Below are 21907 nucleotides of genomic sequence, written 5' to 3' on the forward strand. Positions count from 1 at the left end.
TTCAACTTTGTCCTGTCCGTAGTGAACTGATCTAAATATGGTAAACCCACTTGTGCCTTGTGACAAAATCTAAACATGGAGTCTGGCTACAAATTATTCATTCATTCAAATCTGAAGTATATATATTAGTCCACATACCAAAGCATTCTTTCCAAACAAATTGTTTGTTGACATGCATGAATTCTCGGCTGCCTTACAGAGCAGGCAAAATGTCGATGCACATAACTCATACAGCAACTTTCTCTTAATATATCTCAAGTCCATGCATTCTTACTAGGAAATACCTTTATTCAGACATGTTCTTGTTGCTTGAAAGAGCTGGAGTAAAGCATATTGTTGATGTTAAATGACACACATGTTTACAATTCAAGTCCCTTACAAGAACTAAGGAAATACACGACCAACACTCGTTATATCATCGGACACCGCATCTGCACTTGACTAACAGTCTATGAAATCTCTTATTCTACCATGAATTTGAAAATACTCAATCTGATTGGTCAATCAAAGGTTTCAAATAACAATAACCAGCTCTGACTGAAACAGCTATTTTGATGACATGTAAGCTAATATTTATAGTAAAAAATTGGTATGTACAATTATAGGTTACAATATACCGAGTTTCAGTTACTACAATATTCACAGTTGTGCAGTGCCATACTCCACGGCCGCGGAAGAATTTGCAGAAATGCCCACTGCAGAAATGTATCTTTCTTGCAGAAAATCACATTTTGTGCAGAACTCTTGTGGAATTTTGCATTTAAGAATTTAAAATTTAACATATGAGTTGAAAGCTGCTTTTACACATACAAACGAATGTATATTTTGTTTTGAAGTGGAGTTGTCTCTTGTATTATTTTTTACCAAATGTGCATGTCTGTATGTTTACACTAGTGACCTCCACATTCGCTTCAATATGCTGTTCTAGCTGTGGATAAGTTTATGGAACAATGCCTGCCACAAGTCATACAGATGCAAAACTACGAAATTCACAAAAACTATGCTTAAAATTTTGCAGAATTGTGTGCAGAATTGTGTGCAGAATTGTGCGCAGAATTGGCAAAATGTGGTTGCAGAATTTACACACAAAAATTGACTGCATAATTTTTATTTTTTGGCCAGGGTATACAACTAGGACTGGTTGTGTGGCATATATGTTGGAAAGGAAACACAATAGCTATGAGTGTATTTAAGATTGGGGACAACACTGAGCTTGAATTTAGCACCTTTCTATAACATGGATGTGACATCATATCCTGCGCATCACAGGGAGTGAGCTGTGAAGTGAGGCGTAACACTAAACCTTGCAAGGCTTGCTTCATTTTCTTCAGGGTCACCAACTTTATGTTAGCCTACAAAGTATGAAATGTATGCAAGTAAAGAATGATCAGTGTTTCCTTAATTCAAAACAGCATCAAACTCAAAACACTGAACTCAACCAATGCCGCTTCACTCTATATCTTCCTGACACCTTAAAATTCACATTTTGTAAAGTCATGGTAGAATGGAGATAAACATACCGTCTTTTCAATATAGAGACATGTTACCTGTATGTTTAACCATGCTAAATTTAACATACTGTATTCAACCAAATAAGCGCCCAGGGCGCTTAAAAAAAGACAGAAGGGGTGGGCTCTTATTGGGATTTAGATTCAGATTTAAATTGGCGTAAATTCATCAGTAAGCCTTACCGTATTTTCTTGAGAATAGTGCGCACTTTTTTTTAAAAAAAACCCACAGCTGTGTAGAAGTGGGTGCGCATTATACACGAATTATGAGTTTGGATGTTTTTCCCCCCCATGGAAAGACATTACCGTGAGCATGTAACACCGGAAATACCATGTCAACAAATCCATACTGAAGTTCGCATATTATTCATGTAATTACACTGTCTGGCTATAAAAAGTGTTCTTTGTATATCTGGACATGTTTGTAACTTATTTCATTAATTTTATTTAAAATTCCTTTTAATATTATTCAATTAATTTCGGTGAAATCGTGTGTGAAGCAATTGGAAGATCGCACAACTCACCGTTATTAACAGCAACCACAGTCAGATTACCGCTATTGACGACTTGAAACAAACTTTAGTTGACAGAGAATGGATACATATATGATAAATGCCATACTTTGATTCGTTAAAAGCCATATTTGTTTTTGTTGGACGATTCTATGTCAACACGTAATTCTCGCGATCGCGCTTATTGGGGCAGGGGCGCTTATTAGGTCGAATATGGTAGGTATGTTTATCTCAAAATTACACAACAAATTTCTCTCTTTATTTTTTTCTAATGCTGTGGAATATAGCTAACTGTATCTGCCTGTTTTCTATCATTTAGTTCTTTACTGAATAAAATGCAGATATGCAGTGATGGTGTAGGACTCGGTCTGCTCCTCATATTAAAAAGCTTGAGGGAAGTAGGTCTGGGAACGCACACGACACAGTCTAACACTATACAAACACATAACGAGAAGCCACTTGACACAACACCCAGTGTATGTCTGTCATGACATGCAATGTACAATGGGATCTGCACGCAGCAGACACATTATACAGCACAATCAACATGTGACTGACACATGCCTGTCACAACACAACCTCCTGTGTCCTACTCATACAATATGGATGACACGTGCACGATGCTCGGTTACATTCCTCTAACACGTCTCACCACTTTCTTATCATAAATCTAAGACAAGATAATGATTAATTACCGTATTCGACATAATAAGCGCCCAGGGCGCTCCCAAAATTAGAAATAGGGGGCTCTTATTAGAATATTATTTTGGTGAAAAAAACAGAGCTGAAAGATAAATTTCGTGGTTTATGCTGACAGCCTGAAATGTTTATATACGAGAGATACATTTTTACAGAATTCAAATGCCCATAATTAAGGGTACATATAACACACGAGTACGTATTATACGCGAATAAATAAGTGTTGTGTACACTGATCAATCGGAAGGGATGCTAATTTGTATTGTTCACTAGCCAATATATTAGCAAATATCGCCGTGGGCGCTTATTAGAGCAGGGCGCTTAATACGTCGAATACGGTAGTTCAAAAAAGATAATGAAGTTGTTCTTTGAAATCCACGTTCTGCAAACAGCAGTTTTTAAATAAACGATCCGTACACAAACAAGAAGACAAAGTGCTTTTTGTCCCCAAATTATCAGTACTTGCAGTACAGATACAAGACATACACTACCTACTTGGGCAATGTAGAAATTAGTTAACTAAACTTACGAAACCATAAATACTCAATCAAAGTGAGATTTTTGAAAATAATTCATGAATTTAACTGTCATCTGTTTACAAAAGAAATAGAAACAGAAGATTCTGTCAGTATATCTTGAATTCTTTCTCTCATTGTGATCCTGAGGAACACTAGCTACTGACAAGACAACTCAGCAATATTCAGTTATATATCATTACAGTAAATATATACAATAACCAGTAAATAATAATCTGTAAAGAAATACACGTACACAATCTGTAAAGACCGCACTGGGTAAAAATTGTCTCACATGTAAAAAACCTTCTCTCAACTTCCAAAGAAGAAAGCCATTTGCAGAATTGTTTTCACTTTCATTTTCTAGGATAATGATTTTCTTAATCAATGAGACACTTGTACAACAGCATTGTGTAACAACAGCTGGGAGGATGTAGCCAGATTACACTACAACTGTTGTTCACAGACAGGTGATGCAGATAAGATAAGATAACATAAGATATTTATTGCAGAAACGTTCCATTATGGGACAAATGCAATTTTAAAAGACAAAACATTATGATTCATATATACATATATACAGACGACGGAAGATAACGGCTCACCACAAGGAATCTAACAATGGTTTTCTCAAACTTCATAACTGATGGTCCATGATGCAAGTTTAGTCAAGCAGACAAAGTGTAGTAATTTATGATTCTAAGAAGACAAAGAATATAAATAATGAATCAATTCCATTATCCTTCCAAACACCACATGCTAGCATTAGGTAACATACACCTGACATAAACTTATTAAAGTCAACAACAAAACTGAATGCAGGTAAATTGTTATGATTGCCATTGATGTAGAACTAAGACTTAAGGATTGGTTCATGAATAAATGCTTGAACTATGTATGACTGGACAGGACAGATTGCATGTCACCTTCTTCATGCAGAATTGATGACAGTGGAAGCCTGCTCTTATAATTGTGAATATGGTTGTCAAGGCAACATTGTCTCCATGACACCTTGAAATATGACACTGACAAAGCCAGTTTGAATTTACCATTGTACAAAGGATAAACCATCTTTGTCCCACTTTTATGATAAATTTATGAGAGATCACAAAAGATGCCAGATAAATATATGTAAATAAATATGTAACAGCTGTTCAAGCTTCGCTGGTTGACAATGCCGATCCCTCATTGTAAACGAAGAGCTGTTGTCAGCAATATTCTGTCAGCTGTATTATTAAAACATTACAAATACCAAATAGATTAAAGTGCATGATTTGTCAGCAAGAGCATTGTTGCCTGTTATGAGTCTGTCAACTCTGACCAACTAACCTTGACCTTTAACATGTCAAGGTCATGTCCTGACAGGGTAATTCTGTTAGTGTCAGCTCCTATGCAGTATTGCAGACTTTAAGCAGAAAGACGTAACTTAAAAATAAGACAAAAAGAGAAATCATTGCAAAAGATATCCTACAAATAATACACTTCATTGCCAACTCCATCCTCATCTATTCACTGCACTTTGGCTATACAGAGGTGTAGGAAAAAATCAAAATTGTGATGTTGTTCCCTGACAAGCGAACAATAAAAATTCACTTATCAGTACACAGAGTCTACTTGTCCAGACTGACAAAAATTGTGTTTTGTAACAAAATCTGTTCATTGCTAGGCAATAATGACATGAAAACCAAACCATACATCCCGGATTTTGAAAAAGGAAGGGGTGTGTGTGCATGTAACTCACAAGTGACAAGTGATTTGGCCAAGCGCTCAGTTAACATGTATTAAATAAAGGCATGTGAAGAAATGGGGGTTGCACCCCTGAACCTCCATCTGGATCAACAAGTTCAGTGCCACTTGACATGCTTCTGAGTAGGGCGGTCGGGTAGCCTGGTGGTTACAGCGTTCGCTCGTCACGCCGAAGACCCGGGTTCGATTCCTGACATGGGTACAATGTGTGAAGCCCATATCTGGTGTCCCCCTGCCGTGATATTGCTGTAATATTGCTAAAAGCGGCGTAAAACCATACTCACTCACTCACTCACTCACTCACTGCTTCTGAGTATGATGTGCAACAGTCTACATCGATACTCTGATCAACCACTCACTCGAACCAGGCAGCTTGTTGTAAGGCATGATGCACATCAGAAAAACAGGAACACCTCCACCGCTGGATTGGTCATACTCACCATGTTTACACCTTTTCAAAGCAATATTTAGTGCTGTTAGGACACACCTTTTTTACTTTCATGTTTCACAGATTTTATTCCAGCTTTTCCACTCAAACAAAAATAAACATAAATGTCATTTATTTATTTATTTGTTTGTTTGTTTGTTTGTTTGTTTGTTTGAAAGTCATTCTGCCCTGGAGTTAAAAACTGCAGGAACCTCTTGAATCACTGATAGTAGACATGGAATTTATGTCAAATTATAACTGTTTATATCATATAAGAAGGTCTATATTACTAGAAAGGAGACTTGATGAAAATAAATATGTATACATTGAATTCAATTCTTAGACTGGCTGTGTGGCCTTATGAATATTTTGATCAAAATTGACAAGACATGAAGGTCTCTGTTTGGTTGTCAATGGACAAATGATTCAGCTTCCTCTGTTCGTCCGGTGATCTCACGTAACAAGTGGGACAAGTGGGACAAGTTGTGCATTGATTTTCCACACCCCTGTTATACTGATTTATGTCAAGTAAAAAGTATGTCTTAAATTTATTGACAAATTCTGTTTTGTTCCTCCTTGTTGCCGAACATCAATAAACCTCCCTGACTGATCAGTGTAATGATTCAATGACAGGAACAACAAATCTGACATTATTATTAACACATGGCCCCTAAAAGATGAATGCAGTGCATCCTTGAGACTCGGATGCAGCAAGGCCTGTTCTGCATCAGCAGGGCTGGAAACATTAGACAACATGGCCTCATCAAGGCGTCTGATCATCAGTCAACTCCAGGACAGTCTTAACCTAGTCTGCAGACAAAACAAAGACTATTACCCAGCACACATCAAAGAGAAGCCTGCCAGTGCGATGATTAGGTCCCTTGTTAGGTCTCATGGATACTTAATGGATTGGACTGAAACACCAGCAAGCTGTAAACTGTTATATTTTGAGAAAAACCTTGATTAATTATTTTACCACGAGAGAATGATGTTACCTGTGGTTGCCATTTAAATATATGAAACATGAACACATTCATGTAAAGAAACAAGCCACATGTAATGGGAAGCCTCGATGGAAACCCGAACATGCAAGGCCGTAGGATAACGGAATCACTCCATACATTGGCCAAGTGCCAACTGAGAGCAACAGTATTGCCTCTACATTACTTTCACACTCTAACTTATCACAGCTATTGTTACTATATGATCAATGTATATATTGAACTGTTTAACTGGCATATATAGAAGTTGCTAAGTGACAGTAAAGAAAAGATATTCTATGGATGACAATTGCATTCTATTGTGATGCAACATTTCAGAATAGATCCTTAAACCGTTGTCAAGCAAGAGTGCTTCACAATGGTACAGGATTTATACCATAATGTATATCACATCATAATAGAATAAAATAAAAGACAAAATGTGTAAATATCAGGATATATTCAAGGCAACAACTGCTGACGTTATATGGAACATATAGTCTTTCCTAGTCAGGTATTATTGTGCTATCAGCACTAGTGAATGTAGGCATAAATATCTGATATATCATGATATATATATACCGTATTTTCTTGAGTATAGTGCGCACTTTTTTTCCAAAAAACACAGCTGTGTAGAAGGGGGTGCGCATTATACACGAATTATGAGTTTGGATTTTTTTTATTTCCCCCATGGAAAGACATTACTGTGAGCACGTAACACCAGAAATACCATGTCAACAAATCCATACTGAAATACGTAAATTAGTCATGTAATTACACTGTCTGGCTATAAAAAGTGTTCTTTGTACATCTGGACTTATGTTTGTAACTTATTTCATTAATTTTATTCAAAATTCCTTTTAATATTGTTTTCATTAATTTCGGCGAAATCATGTGTGAAGCGATTGGACGATCGCACAACTCCCCGTTATTAACAGCAACCATGGTCAGAATACCGCTATTGACGCCTTGAAACGAACTTTAGTTGACAGAGAATGGATACATATATCATAAATGACATACTTTGACTCGTTAAAAGTCATATTTGTTTTTGTTTGACAATTATATGTCAACATGAAATTCTCGCGATCACGTGATCACGTGTACGTGAGCCTTGACGGCGACTGGTCAGACTGGGTCCATGTAAAAAATAATACCCGGGAATAGCGATCACCTGCTTTGCTTAGGGTTATTATTATTTTTAATATGTTAAGTCAAGGCTGCATATAATTAAGAAAATAAATAATGGAATATATTATTCCTGATAAAAAAAATAGTTTCAGATACAATTGTTGCCGATCCTTGCATTAAAAATCCTATAAAGTTATATCATTGGGTGTGTCTTGACCGAATCACCAGTAGATTCCAAGAAAACGTGTGTACAGCTGATTGCTTTTTCCGGCTTAGTTTACGAGAAAATACACAAGGTAATCTTAATCCCTAGATATAAAACAATACCTAGCAGAACAATAAATACTATTTAAACGGTAAATAAACATGTCTGGTGTTTTTTTATCTCAAATTTCGAATTTGTACTGACGAAATTTCTCATCACCCGTTGGTTTGCCAGACTTCACTGAAAGGGTACGGTGTATTTTTTTTCTGCGCATAATATTCAAATTTCTTTTTTTCCAAAATATTGAACCCGCCAGAGGGGTGTGTGCATTATACATGGGTGCGCACTATACTCAAGAAAATACTGTATGTATGTATTTACTAACTCATTGGTACACATTGGAAACATCTCTTCGTAATGTACATACTTCTCTATATGTTTCTATGGTTCGCATTTCTTTTGGCAGTGAGTATATATATGTTATCACACAGTTTCTAGTAATTGTTGTGTTTATATATGTTAACACACTTTTTCTAGCAATTGTTGTATATATAAATATATGTTATCACACATGTACTAGCAATTGTTGTATATATTTTATCACACATTTTCTAGTAATTGTTGTTCATCAAAAAAGTGAAAAATAACTGCTAAGTAAAACATGTCACTATCACATCTAGGTTTGGCCACATTTGGGACATAGTTTTTGCCCCCATCGTGTACTGTCCCTTGACATGTCTACGATGTGGACATGTAGCATATATCATGTGATTGACAGGTATATACACTGGGTATAGCTACACATAACACATGACTGACAGGTATAGAGGCTGGGTATAGCTACACATAACACATGACTGACAGGTATATAGGCTGGGTATAGCTACACATAACACATGACTGACAGGTATATACACTGGGTATAGCTACACATAACACATGACTGACAGGTATATAGGCTGGGTATAGCTACACATAACACATGACTGACAGGTATATAGGCTGGGTATAGCTACACATAACACATGACTGACAGGTATATAGGCTGGGTATAGCTACACATAACACATGACTGACAGGTATATAGGCTGGGTATAGCTACACATAACACATGACTGACAGGTATATAGGCTGGGTATAGCTACACATAACACATGACTGACAGGTATATAGGCTGGGTATAGCTACACATAACACATGACTGACAGGTATATAGGCTGGGTATAGCTACACATAACACATGACTGACAGGTATATAGGCTGGGTATAGCTACACATAACACATGAGTGACAGGACTGGCCTGTGTCCCCCTCACATGGTAATGTGAGTCTGTGGCAAGTGGACAAATCTGTTTTCACAGATTGAAACTGATACCACGTTTGTTGTTCACTGTGTGTCAGAACAAGACTGAATTTCTATAGTCACAGCGAGTGTGACCCAAATTGGGTACTATGTCGACATAAATGTCCTATTCCACTGACATGACACGACCGCCTACATGGAACGTAAGTGACTTGTGCTTAACACAGCCCCTGTAAGGTCAAACCTGGCTAATAGGCTGGGTCTTAGTGGGAGTGACAATAGACCTCCAAACACCTGACAACTGCAGTATGTCAAAATATTTCACACACTCCTTTTAGCAGGCTTCTTGGGGGATATTGTTTTTTTAGCCACAGATTTCTTTTGTGAAAAATATGAAATATGGTTTGAGTAAATAAGCTTGTCAACAGCACTGCTGCATTAGCCTAGTTGCTGACTGGAGATACAGGGAAGCCAATGCATAGTACTTTGTCAACACAAATACTGTGTCAAATAGGAACCAGTCCCGGGTCTTCTATTTATTCCTTTAACAATGAAAAGATATCCCGTTTTTAGCCATTCAATTTCATTATCTTTATAAATGATGACATCATGATGTGCCTTTATGAAACTGGATTGAGTGTTTGATGAGACTGGAGTGAGTGAGTGAGTGTTTGATGAGACAAGTGAGTGAATGAGTGAGTGTTTGATGAGATTGGAGTGAGTGATTGTTTGATGAGACTGGAGTGAGTGAATGAGAGTGTTTGATGAGATTGGAGTGAGTGATTGTTTGATGAGACTGGAGTGAGTGTTTGATGAGACAAGTGAGTGGGTGTTTGATGAGACAAGTGAGTGAGTGAGAGAGGGTGAGAGTGAGTGAGGGTGAGAGTGAGTGAGTGAGTGTTTGGTGAGACTGGATTGAGTGAGTGTTTGATGAGACTGAAGTGAGTGAATGAGTGAGTGTTTGATGAGATTGAGTGAGTGATTGTTTGATGAGACCGGAGTGAGTGTTTGATGAGACAAGTGAGTGAGTGAGAGAGGATGAGAGTGAGTGAGTGAGTGTTTGATGAGTCTGGATTGAGTGAGTATTTGATGAGACTGCAAAGAGTATTTGATGAGACTGGAGTGAGTGAGCTGTTAGGGTACACAGATATCTTTTACAACTGTGAGATGATATGTCCTGATGGTCAAGTATGACAAAGCAGCCATTGTGACCACTGGTACTACAGGTCTGTTGGATCAAAGGTCACAAGATTCCCGGACGTCCACAGACTACCGCGTGTAGTGAGTTGTCCAGGACAGTGTCTCAAGCCCAGTTCACAAGTGACAACATATGTCCCAATAGACCATCTGACCACACCCACATAGACTTTGACAGAAGATGGATGTCCTGGGCATCCCTGGGGCTGTGTTGCTGGTCAAGCCTCCTGGTTATGTGTGACTGTCGACTACAAGCAGCGGGCGTGACCAGACTGCCAGAAGTGCTGGGCTGAGCTGGCAGGTGGCACCATGGTGTTGCAAGGTGGTGGGAATGTCAGCTATGTGCATCCTTATTGTCTAGAGTTGTCAGGAATGTAGTCCCTGATTAGTGTGGCTGGGGGTGTAACAGCAGGAAGTTGGGGTGTGTACTGCTTGTAGCAGGTTATGGGGGAGATCAGAAACATGTGGGTGAACAAGTGGAGAGTGATGAGTGAGGCTACATCGATATGTTCTCCAATAGATCGGAATTACGCCTGGCAGTGAACGATATAAGACATCACACATCATGAAAACCGGGGGCGGTCTGTTGCCTAGTGGTTAAAGCGTTCGCTCGTCACGCCGAAGACCCAGGTTCGATTCCCAACATGGGTGCAATGTCTAAAGCCCATTACTGGTGTCCCCGCCGTGATATTGCTGAAATATTGTTAACAGTGGCGTAAAATCAAACTCACTCACTCATGAAAACTGGGATACTTTGACCCTCATTGAATAACTTGACTTGCAGTAATACCCATTATAAATAGAGATTAACAAATGAATATCAACAACATGTGAAGTGTCAGGAAGTTCCCCTGGCCCCGACCAACACCTGGAACTTTTCAGTTCAAGATTGTTGAATGTCAACAAAATAAATATTTTCTGACATATACCACTGTTGGCGTCATGATACATATATTATGAAAGCTGTTCGTGGTTCAATAATACATTATCATATCAGTGTATACGAGCACTATACTTGGCAATCGTAAGTCATGAATCTCTATAACACTACAAACAGAATAAATAACCCCATATCTCGGAGAGCAGCACAGTATATAGAGTACAGTCTTCACTAAAGGTCTAGCATCTGAATGGTGAAAACTGGAGGGCAGCAGAAAGCAGATTAGTATTTATGAGGATAATTTATAGCAGAGCTTTTCGCCAAATGTTCTGCTGCCACAATTGGTAGCCCTTCAACAGCCAGTGAATGGAATGAGTCAAGCTTTGTATGTCTATTTGACATCCATGTTTTCGTTACCAAATTCACTTCTCAAAGTGTATTTGATTCAGCTCTTGTATGCCTGCTCAACCGTAAAGAAAGTCTGTCTGTCATGAATACACAAAGTACCACTTGGATGTTCATGGGGACATGACAAGCAACAGACAAGATGTTTAAAGTGTCCTACAGGATCGTACAGGGTCGTACAGGATCGTACAGGGTCGTACAGGGTCGTACAGGGTCCTTCAGGGTTGTACAGGGTTGTACAGGGTCCTTCAGGGTTGTATAGGGTTGTACAGGGTTGTACAGGGTCCTTCAGGGTTGTACAGGGTCGTACAGGGTCCTTCAGGGTTGTACAGGGTTGTACAGGGTCCTACAGGATCGTACAGGATCGTACAGGGTCCTTCAGGGTTGTACAGGGTTGTACAGGGTCCTTCAGGGTTGTATAGGGTTGTACAGGGTTGTACAGGGTCCTTCAGGGTTGTACAGGGTTGTACAGGGTTGTACAGGGTCCTTCAAGATCCTACGGGGTTGTACAGGGTTGTACAGGGTCCTTCAAGATCCTACAGGGTTGTACAGGGTCCTACAGGGTTGTACAGGGTCCTTCAAGGTTCTACAAGGTCCTTCAGGGTTCTATAGGGTTGCATAGGGTCGTACAGGGTCCTACAGGGTTGTACAGGATCCTACAGGGTTGTACAGGGTCCTACAGGGTTGTACAGGGTCTTACAGGATCCTTCAAGATCCTACAGGGTTGTACAGGGTCCTTCAAGGTCCTACAGGGTTGTACAGGGTTCTACAAGGTTCTACAAGGTCCTTCGGGGTTCTACAGGGTGGGACAGGGTCCTTCAAGGTTCTACAAGGTTCTACAAGGTCCTTCAGGGTTGTACAGGGTTGCATAGGGTTGTACAGGGTCGTAAAGGGTCCTACAGGGTTGTACAGGGATGTACAGGGTCCTACAGGGTTGTACAGGGTTGTACAGGGTCCTACAGGGTTGTACAGGGTTGAACAGGGTCTTTCAAGATTCTACAGGTTGTATAAGGTCCTACAGGGTCCTACAGGGTTGTACAGGGTTCTACAGGGTTGCATAGGGTCCTACACGGTTGTACAGGGTCCTTCAAGGTCCTATAGGGTTGTACAGGGTCCTTCAAGGTCCTATAGGGTTGTACTACCACTCATTCATTATTAACAAAAGTACCTTGACAACTCAGATGGAATAATCCAGTGATCTCGGCTTCCACATATCTTACCATGACATTTACAAGGAGATTAATAATTAACAGGAATCAATGTTCTAACTTTGAGCATATCATTTAAAAATATGTTTTTCTATAAGAATCAAGTTGTGTCATGTTTGAAGAAAGTAAACATATATCTGTTAATCAACTGGGATTTATTTGAGTGAACTGAAGACAAGATCAAAATCAGTTCATAACAACTCAAATGCAATAATCACCCAACTTATGCTTTCACAGAAGCAATTATGTACACTATGTACAGATGTATGGCCCTATATGCATGATACAGTGCTTTCACACAGAGATTTCAAAGATATCTCTAAATGGCACTACTACCAAATTATTACTAATTGTAACACCGGAAAACACAACATTGTGCATTCAAATACCAGACTGTTTCACAGAGGGAAAACAATCTCTCAGCCATTAACCCAACAGCCATAAAGTATCCCCTTCACCAATGTGTGTCTGATTTATACACCCCGAGGGGACATCAGTATTTATGATCCATACATCATTAGAATTATATTTTGCACACACAGTTCACACCTTGTTTATCTAGAAGGCATCACAGAGTAAACATAAAACGTGTTTAAAGGTTGCTCACCTGATGCAGCCCAGGCCTCAAGTACCAGCCTTGATCGCTTTATAACTTGTTGAAAATCATCTAACAAAATCTGCTCCGGATGTCCTGCACTTGGTATCCAATACCTGAATAATAATATATAAAAATCCTTGTTAATTTATTCACACAAACATTCTTATATTTACAAGTTACATAAAACTCAAGACTTGTAATACACAATAAGTTTTAAAGGAAACAGTTTCAAGCTGATTAGAAAATAAGTTGTCATTTGATATGACCCGATTAGAAGCAGAATATCCGTCCAATATGAATGACAGCAAACATGAAAGCCATATGTATAATCCCTCTATGTAGACTCATGTTGCAGATATTATCCATCCAATATGTATGTATGACATGATTATTGGAAACAAATATGGTAGCAAGATGTAAGCTGAGTTGGATATAGTGAGTGAGTGAGTAAGTGAGTGAGTGAGTGAGTGAGTATGGTTTTACGCCGCTTTTAGCAATATTCCAGCAATATCACGGCGGGGGACACCAGAAATGGGCTTCACACATTGTACCCATGTCGGGAATGGAACCTGGGTCTTCAAAGTGACAAGCAGACGCTTTAACCACTAGGCTACCCGAACGTCCCTCTTTGGATATAACCGGAGGGAGTGGTAAATGTTTATGAGGGGACTGGACTAGCAATGGTAGACATGATAGAAGGCATACGTGAATGTTTATGTTACTGACAAATCTTTCTGAACACATGCTGAAGAAGACTGAAGAAGGGCAGTATCCCGATATGACATGTACCTGTATACTGAGGGACTGTCTCACTACAAGACACATGTAAGGAATGGTAGTTCAGGGGACCAACCGCAGTACATTCAGCAGGCCAATACAAAGTAAACACGTCCAGCTAACATGGCTTATAACTTCTTGTAAATAAGCTAAGAAAATAGTACTTTAAGTCATTTTTATGTTTTGTTACAATATGTTGTCCAACATACCGAGACATTTTTAGGCCTCCTGCTACTCTTCAACATAGCATCCCAGTGAGATCATATTGTGTGAATAGTGGTAGCCAGGATCACTTAATGTGCCTGACAGTGATTGTGTTCCAATATGTCATTTCCAGCCCCTTGTGCTACACACGTTGTTCCCTCAAACAGTGAAATACACTGGAAAACAGTAAGTCACCTGCTGACAGAACATTTTCATATTCATTCAACTTAAAAGTTCTACTAATAATACAAGTTCTACTGCTACTACCAGTCATAATGTTCATGGTGGTTCTCATGTGTCCCAGCCCATCCATACAGAGAGATGAGGCTAGTTTCCTGGAGGCAGGAGGGAGAGAGAACACTCCCAGGCAATCTCAGATAGCATCTTAGATCACGGCTGTCCTGAACTGTCTCACTTGGGACTCCACCTCTGCCAAACATCAAAGGTAACGACAGGTGCCCTCAGGTGTCCACAGGTGTAAATATCTACCTTTCACTGGTCAGTCTCTCCAAACGTATAGCTCAGTGTTGTGGAATGTAATGAGATTGTTTATCATATTCACAAATTCCCATCTGAAGGGTTTACTTCGCCCTCAGTTAATGGCATGATTTTGTTAAGATGTAACAAGATTGAGGCTGGGATGTTTATTAGCTTAACACCTGCTGACATTGCAGACAATGTAAAGAAAAAAGGATAGCTGAGCCAAAGAGATTATTCGAAGGTTGTGACGGGTGTTTGATGAGACCATGATAAAAATTAAAATATCTTCATTCTCAGTGTAAGTGGCCATTGTTTGGTCAAACCTATGGATGATAGCATGGACTCACAGAACAAACTATATACGTGTAAACTTGTGACATACTGCAATAGTGTTGTGAATGCCAAATTGATGCTGAATGAATTCATATGAATTGTTGCCATACACAAAATCAGGTAACCTAAACACTTTTATCATTCACAAACACTGCTCCATTATACAACAATGTCATTCCCTGAATATGCTGAAGAGAACTCATCATCCAACACACTTGACACCTGAACTGTTATTACAGGTGTTGTGTGGAGGTGGAGGTGAGCATACACATACGTGTCTCTTCTCTGCGTCCGCAAGATATATGTGCCATTAGATGAATCAGTTTAACATCTACATTAATTTATGAAAGCATTCTCCACTGTCACTGCTCAAACACATCTGTCTGAGCCTCAGTGTCTTGCCTATGTGTAATCCCAACTTACCAGGTCCTCCCCATAATGTCAGGAATTTATACAGGGTTAAGGCTTGTTAATATTTCAGAAGGAATTTGTCTCTCATATGCATGGACGATTCGATTTAGTTGACAGTGCTAAGGTGATGACAAAACAGGAAAGTGCCTGAACCAGGATTGAAAATTTCATTAGAACATTATACTGGTGTAGGTAGAACATCACACTGGTGTATATTAAACATCATACTGGAGTAATTAGAACATCATACTGATGTATATTGAACAGCATACTGGAGTAATTAGAACATCATACTGGTGTATATTGAACAGCATACTGGAGTGAACATCATACTGGTGTATGTAGAACATCATACTGGTGCATGTAGAACATCATACTGGAGGGAACATCATAAAGGTGTATATTGAACATCATACTGGTGTATATTGAACAGCATACTGGAGTGAACATCATACTGGTGTATGTAGAACATCATACTGGTTTATATTGAACATCATACTGGAGTGAACATCATACTGGTGTATATTGAACATCATACTGGAGTAAATAGAGTATCATACTGGTGTATATAGAACATCATACTGGTGTATGAAGAACATCATGCTGGTGTATACTGAACATCATACTGGTGTATATTGAACAGCATACTGGTGTATATTGAACATCATACTGGTGTATGAAGAACAGCATACTGGTGTATATTGAACATCATACTGGTGTATATTGAACATCATACTGGTGTATGTAGAACATCATACTGGTATACATATAGAACATCATACTTGTGTATTAGAACATCATACTGGTGTTTGTAGAACATCATACTGGTTTATATTGAACATCATACTGGAGTGAACATCATTCTGGTGTATATTGAACATCATACTGGAGTAAATAGAGTATCATACTGGTGTATATAGAACATCATACTGGTGTATGTAGAACATCATACTGGTGTATGTAAAACATTATACTAGTGTATATTGAACATCATACTGGTGAATATTGAACATCATACTTGAATAAATAGAGTATCATACTTGTGTATGTAGAACATCATACTGGTGTATGTTGAACATCATACTGGTGTATATTGAACATCATACTGGTGTATCTAGAACATCATACTGGTGTATGTAGAACATCATGCTGGTAATATTTCATTTCTATGTATATATAGAAGGCAGTCTTCAGTGCCAACTGCCTTCTATATTATATATACATAGAAATGAAATATTACCAGGTTCCTATATATAGTCAAAATAATCTGTCGGCACACACAAATATCCCTGAATCTCAGGCTAACAAATAATAGCACCACACAGACACTAAGCGATAAATAATATACCCTTCTATGGAATAATTCATAAACTGATATCAAATACTGTGACTGGATGGTAACAGCTGAGGGAGTTACTGTATATGCCTTGACACTGTGCTCCCTAGAAATAAAGACCTAGTGTTTCTGGTGAATGTCTTCCTCTATATTATGGTATGTCTGGAAGGGTAATCCATGACAGGATCCGCACATCTACAGTCCCTGCATCATCTGCTTCCCTCCTAGGTCTACAGCTGCAGTGGACTGTGTCAATCTGTTGTACATCCATGTCTTCTAAGCATGATAAGTAACACCAGCTGTAAGTTGACCTTTAAAAGCTTGCATCCATCCACAGAAAACCAATAAAGTCATTTAACGATGACATTCTGGTACACAGGTGAGAGTTTTCCTGGTGTTTGTGAAACTGTAGTGTTTACCTATCTCCACCAGGAGCCATGAGGCAGTAAAACCTACACCACTCCACACACAGGGGACACACTTCATAAATCTTCCATCACAGGCCACTTTCAGCTTTCAACATGGGCAATACAGGGCAACATGGTGACACTGTAGCCTCCCCATCAACAGACAGAACCCTGCCACAGGTGACACTGTAGAGTCTCTCCCACAACAGACAGAACCCTGCCCAAGGTGACACTGTAGAGTCTCTCCCACAACAGACAGAACCCTGCCACAGGTGACACTTGGAGTCTCTCCCACAAGAGACAGAACCCTGCCCCAGATGACACTGTAGAGTCTCTCCCACAACAGACAAAACCCTGCCCCAGGTGACACTGTAGCCTCCCCCACAACAGACAGAACCCTGACCCAGGTGACACTGTAGACTCTCCCCCACAACAGACAGAACCCTGCCCCATGTGACACTGTAGAGTCTCCCTAACAACAAACAGAACCCTGACCCAGGTGACACTGTAGAGTCTCCCCCACAACAGACAGAACCCTGACCCAGGTGACACTGTAGAGTCTCCCCAACAACAGACAGAACCCTGCCCAAGGTGACACTGTAGAGTCTCCCCCACAATACACAGTACCCTGCCCCAGGTGACACTGTAGAGTCTCCCCCACAACAGACAGAACCCTGCCACAGGTAACACTGTAGAGTCTCCCCCACAATAGACAGAACCCTGCCCAAGGTGAAACTGTAGAGTCTCCCCTACTCATATACATGTGAACTTCGATGAACAAACATATTATCTGATGAGAAAATACAAATACCCTCTGTATACATGGTATATGTGTAGACTTGGTGAGACATTAATAAACACCACCCTCTGTATATGTGTAGACTTGGTGAGATATTAATAAACACCACCCTCTGTATATGTGTAGACTTGGTGAGATATCAATAAACAAATGTTTTTTCTGCGGAAGAAATGCCAAAACCCACACAGGGCCCCTGCAGCTGGCTCTTTGAAGGTGTGAGTGACAATAGTAAGTACACATCCACACCGACAGCTTGTTAATTGCTGGAAGCAAAAGGTAACGTATTGCTGCTTCTCAGGTGTACCACATATGTCAAAGGGCAAGCCAACACTACCTACAAAATGTAAGTACACTGTAGACGTGTGGCCAGACACCTTTCAGGAGACTTGCATACGTCACAGGTCACAACCTTGCCATGATAAACCATCAATGGCGCAAGAGCCTGGTAGTGCAACAATAATCAACATCACAACTAGAAAAAGGGCATCAAAGTAATGGCAAATTAGTTCTAGTTTCCTGCTCAAGTGATAGCATCCCTTGAAGGAGAGTCATGATGTTGATGGCCTGACCGAGAGCTGTGTTGGTATTTTAACCTCACTTAGTGAATCCATCCATCTCATAAACCTGTTTAACCAGTGGGAGACAAGTACTTACATCTAAATCTAAGTGCTTCTAACAGTGATTCATAAGAAAAGAATTAATGTGACTGTGTTTCCTTGTATTTCCTGAAAACACACTCACCTGCTCCCATCAATGAAGCAAGGGATATTTCTGGACACGACTGATGAAGCAACGTGCCTTGAAGGAAAAACACTGGATCCAAATTGGAACAGTTGCTTTTTCTTACCACTGAATAATGTATCAACACGTGGTTGGATCATAGATCAGACAAGGAAAGCCACAGCTTACAAATGAGGAAAAATAATCCACTTAGGTTCTGTTCGGTAGATTAACGGATGACAAGCAATCAGCAAAGATGGCACTACAGTTACCTTCCAATGACTTACAACACTGGCTTGGGTCTGCAACAGGCAGGATAATAGGAGACAGCATAAAGATAGCATTTCTGTAATAGGACAAATCTTACATAAGCATGAATATGAAGACAGAGCGAAATCTCTGTTGGCTGTTCACAAATGCTTTCCTGTTATCAATTTTTCAGACATTATTTTGAAAGAGGAGGACATTTCCACAGGCCTAACTCCAGCATAACTGACTGCCCCATTCAGACCCACCATGGTTACAAGTGAAGCTCTTGGGTCAGGACAAACCATTACATGGCCCCAAATGTTGGACATGTAGTGAACACAAAAAGTCATCAATTTATTTTGTAGTGAACAGAAAAAGTCAGATTTATTTTGTAAAAGAGAATAATATAAAATTGTCACTTTCAGAAATACCATTGCAAAACCATTTCAACAGTGCTACACAACTGTTGTGGTATATAGGTAACCATGTGTTTGTAGCTAATCTCAACAGTTAACTGCGCCCACTGATCAGGTCAAGTTATGCTGTGTTTCTACTGTCAACAATAAGGAGACGAAACTGCTCTGCACTGTTGCTCCAGGGGCCCACACAGATCCTATCCTCCTGACAACAAATTGACATATCACCAAACCTGATATGATCCCAGCTTGGTATTTCCCCTGGATGTTGGTTAAGTAACACCATTACTCATATCTGTCCAGCCAGACTAGGAATTATCTCCCCTGATTGTCTTAATCTCCCCCAGAGGGCATGTTACACAACTTACCATGGTGTACAACACAGCTGAATAAACGTGAAGAAAACTAGTCGTGTTTGTTATTGTTCTTTACAATGGTGGCCGATGTACAAAAGGTCCAGCTCTTGATGCCTGTATGCCTTGATCACTGGTCGTTTATGCTTTGCTACCAAATACTTTGAAGAAGATTGGATGCGATCTCAATCATAAATATTGTTATAATCATCTTTGAAGTCATGCTCAAGCCATTATGTCATCATCATTAAGAACCATGGTAGTGTAAAGAGATCAGCATCATGGCAATAGTTGCAGGACACTTTTCTAAGTGCATACTTTCATGCAGCTATGTGAAATGCCTTAGTTCCTGTAGCTTACTAACATAAAAAACTTTTGTGTTCATTTTCAATTACACAAAACATTTGTAGTTGAAAGATGAATTATTTGGAACTTTTACCATCTTTTCATTTCTGACTGGTAAATTATTGCATCGGTTCAAATAAAATGACTAGCTATCTACAGCAGTCTGTGTTGACAGACAGCAACTCCAGCATATGTCAATGTTTTACTGCACTTGTCAACACTCCAAGCAGGTAAACCACAAATATTTGGCAGATTTAGTGTCATGGGTTGAATCATTTGCGGTTACCCCGATCTGTGTAAGACAACCCATTGCGATAAACATGATACCCTTGAGAGTGGGTCGATCTCACCACGATAACTCTAGTAATGCAAAAGGGTCGTGCTATGACCTACTCTCCAAGCTACAACAGGTAGGTACAGCATAGGACTGGCATAGGTGGCACCGTATGCCACTTAGTGATTAAGTCCACTCAGGGACTGGTCGTTTATTACAGGGTGGGTGGGCTGGGGAGATTTGAGGACAACAGCAAAAGAGCGGAGGGAGACCAAAAGTGATCACAACCATATGAGGGGGCCCTGAAAAATTGACACAGTTCTATTTTTTCAAATAAAAAATTGTATTTGAACATCATCATGTAAGGGCTGATCATTTATTATAGGGAGGGGCGGTGGACAGGCCATGAAAATATGTTACCTGTATTGGGGGGAGGGGGAGGGAAGTAAAATATGATACAGCCCACCTCATGATAAATGACCAATCCCTCAGACTGCAGTACTGGAATGAAAAGGCAGTCAGGAACAGATGAGTTTTCAGGCGAGTGAAAAACTTGGAGATTGTTTCAACTTTAGAGGGAGATTATTCAAATCTGTGGATGGGTGAAAGAGAAAGACGGATGGCCAAAGTTCATAGTTTTGGTTGCTGGAAGAGTCAAAAGATGTTTAGATTCCGATCTCAGATATGTTTTAGCATGTTTAGGGGTGTATCTGGAAAGCAGGAGCATCACCATTTATGATGAATAGGCAGGTCGGTGACAAACTGTCGTCACATATGTGGGAGTCATATTGGTTTTTAACTCCATCATTACTTCATGGTCGGGCATCATGGCGGGCCACTGGACAGGGGATCTCATTAGGGAAATAATTACTATGAACATTTAATCAGTCACCTGCAAACCATCAGGTTCAAGTCTTATTGTGATAAGCCAATGGCAAGATTCGGGGTAATATTGATAGTTCACAGGGAAAACATGAGCCCACTTAGCTCTCCCTTCTTCCTCCAGCAGCCTGTAACTGGAGCACTGCCCTGGCGGCCATCGGCACACTGATGGCTGGCTGGACATCTTGGCACATCAGGCAAGAAACAGGGTAACTCTGGCACTGACATCACCACATTACAATGGCAAAAAAACCTATACAACTGTCCCAGACGAATTCAGATATATTCTACAGTCAAATTATAAAAATTCAGTGGTAATATTACCAAAAATTTTCAAAATTCTGAAGTACAAACATAACCATTTCCCCCTAAAAAAAATACATACTAATTTGATTCTTTGAAATTCCTTGCATTTAGACATTTCAGGTTTGGTTTAACATGTCAACTTTATATAGACATAATAGCACAAGAACATTTAAATGTGATAATTATCTACTTAAAATCTTGTTTTATTGGAGGATTCGCATTTTGTATTTTTTATTCACATGTTCAATGTCTGGGCATCATTTGTGTCCAAAACTGATAAAAAATCTTGAACAAAATGAAA

The 21907-nt window shown here is 39.5% G+C and overlaps 1 protein-coding gene across 3 annotated transcripts in view; it reads right to left on the reverse strand.

The window, feature by feature from the left end:
* LOC139470723 (uncharacterized) overlaps window positions 1–21907 on the reverse strand; it is a 56790-nt gene that overhangs the window by 14857 nt on the left and 20026 nt on the right. For all 3 annotated transcript variants that reach the window (XM_071252986.1, XM_071252988.1, XM_071252987.1), the window contains exon 2: window positions 13324–13427. The gene's annotated coding sequence lies outside the window, so the exon portion shown is untranslated. The remainder of the gene's footprint in view (window positions 1–13323; window positions 13428–21907) is intronic.

The sequence above is a fragment of the Haliotis cracherodii genome, unplaced genomic scaffold, assembly GCF_022045235.1.
Source record: "Haliotis cracherodii isolate W230 unplaced genomic scaffold, xgHalCrac1.p SCAF_21, whole genome shotgun sequence".
Lineage (NCBI taxonomy): Eukaryota > Metazoa > Mollusca > Gastropoda > Lepetellida > Haliotidae > Haliotis > Haliotis cracherodii.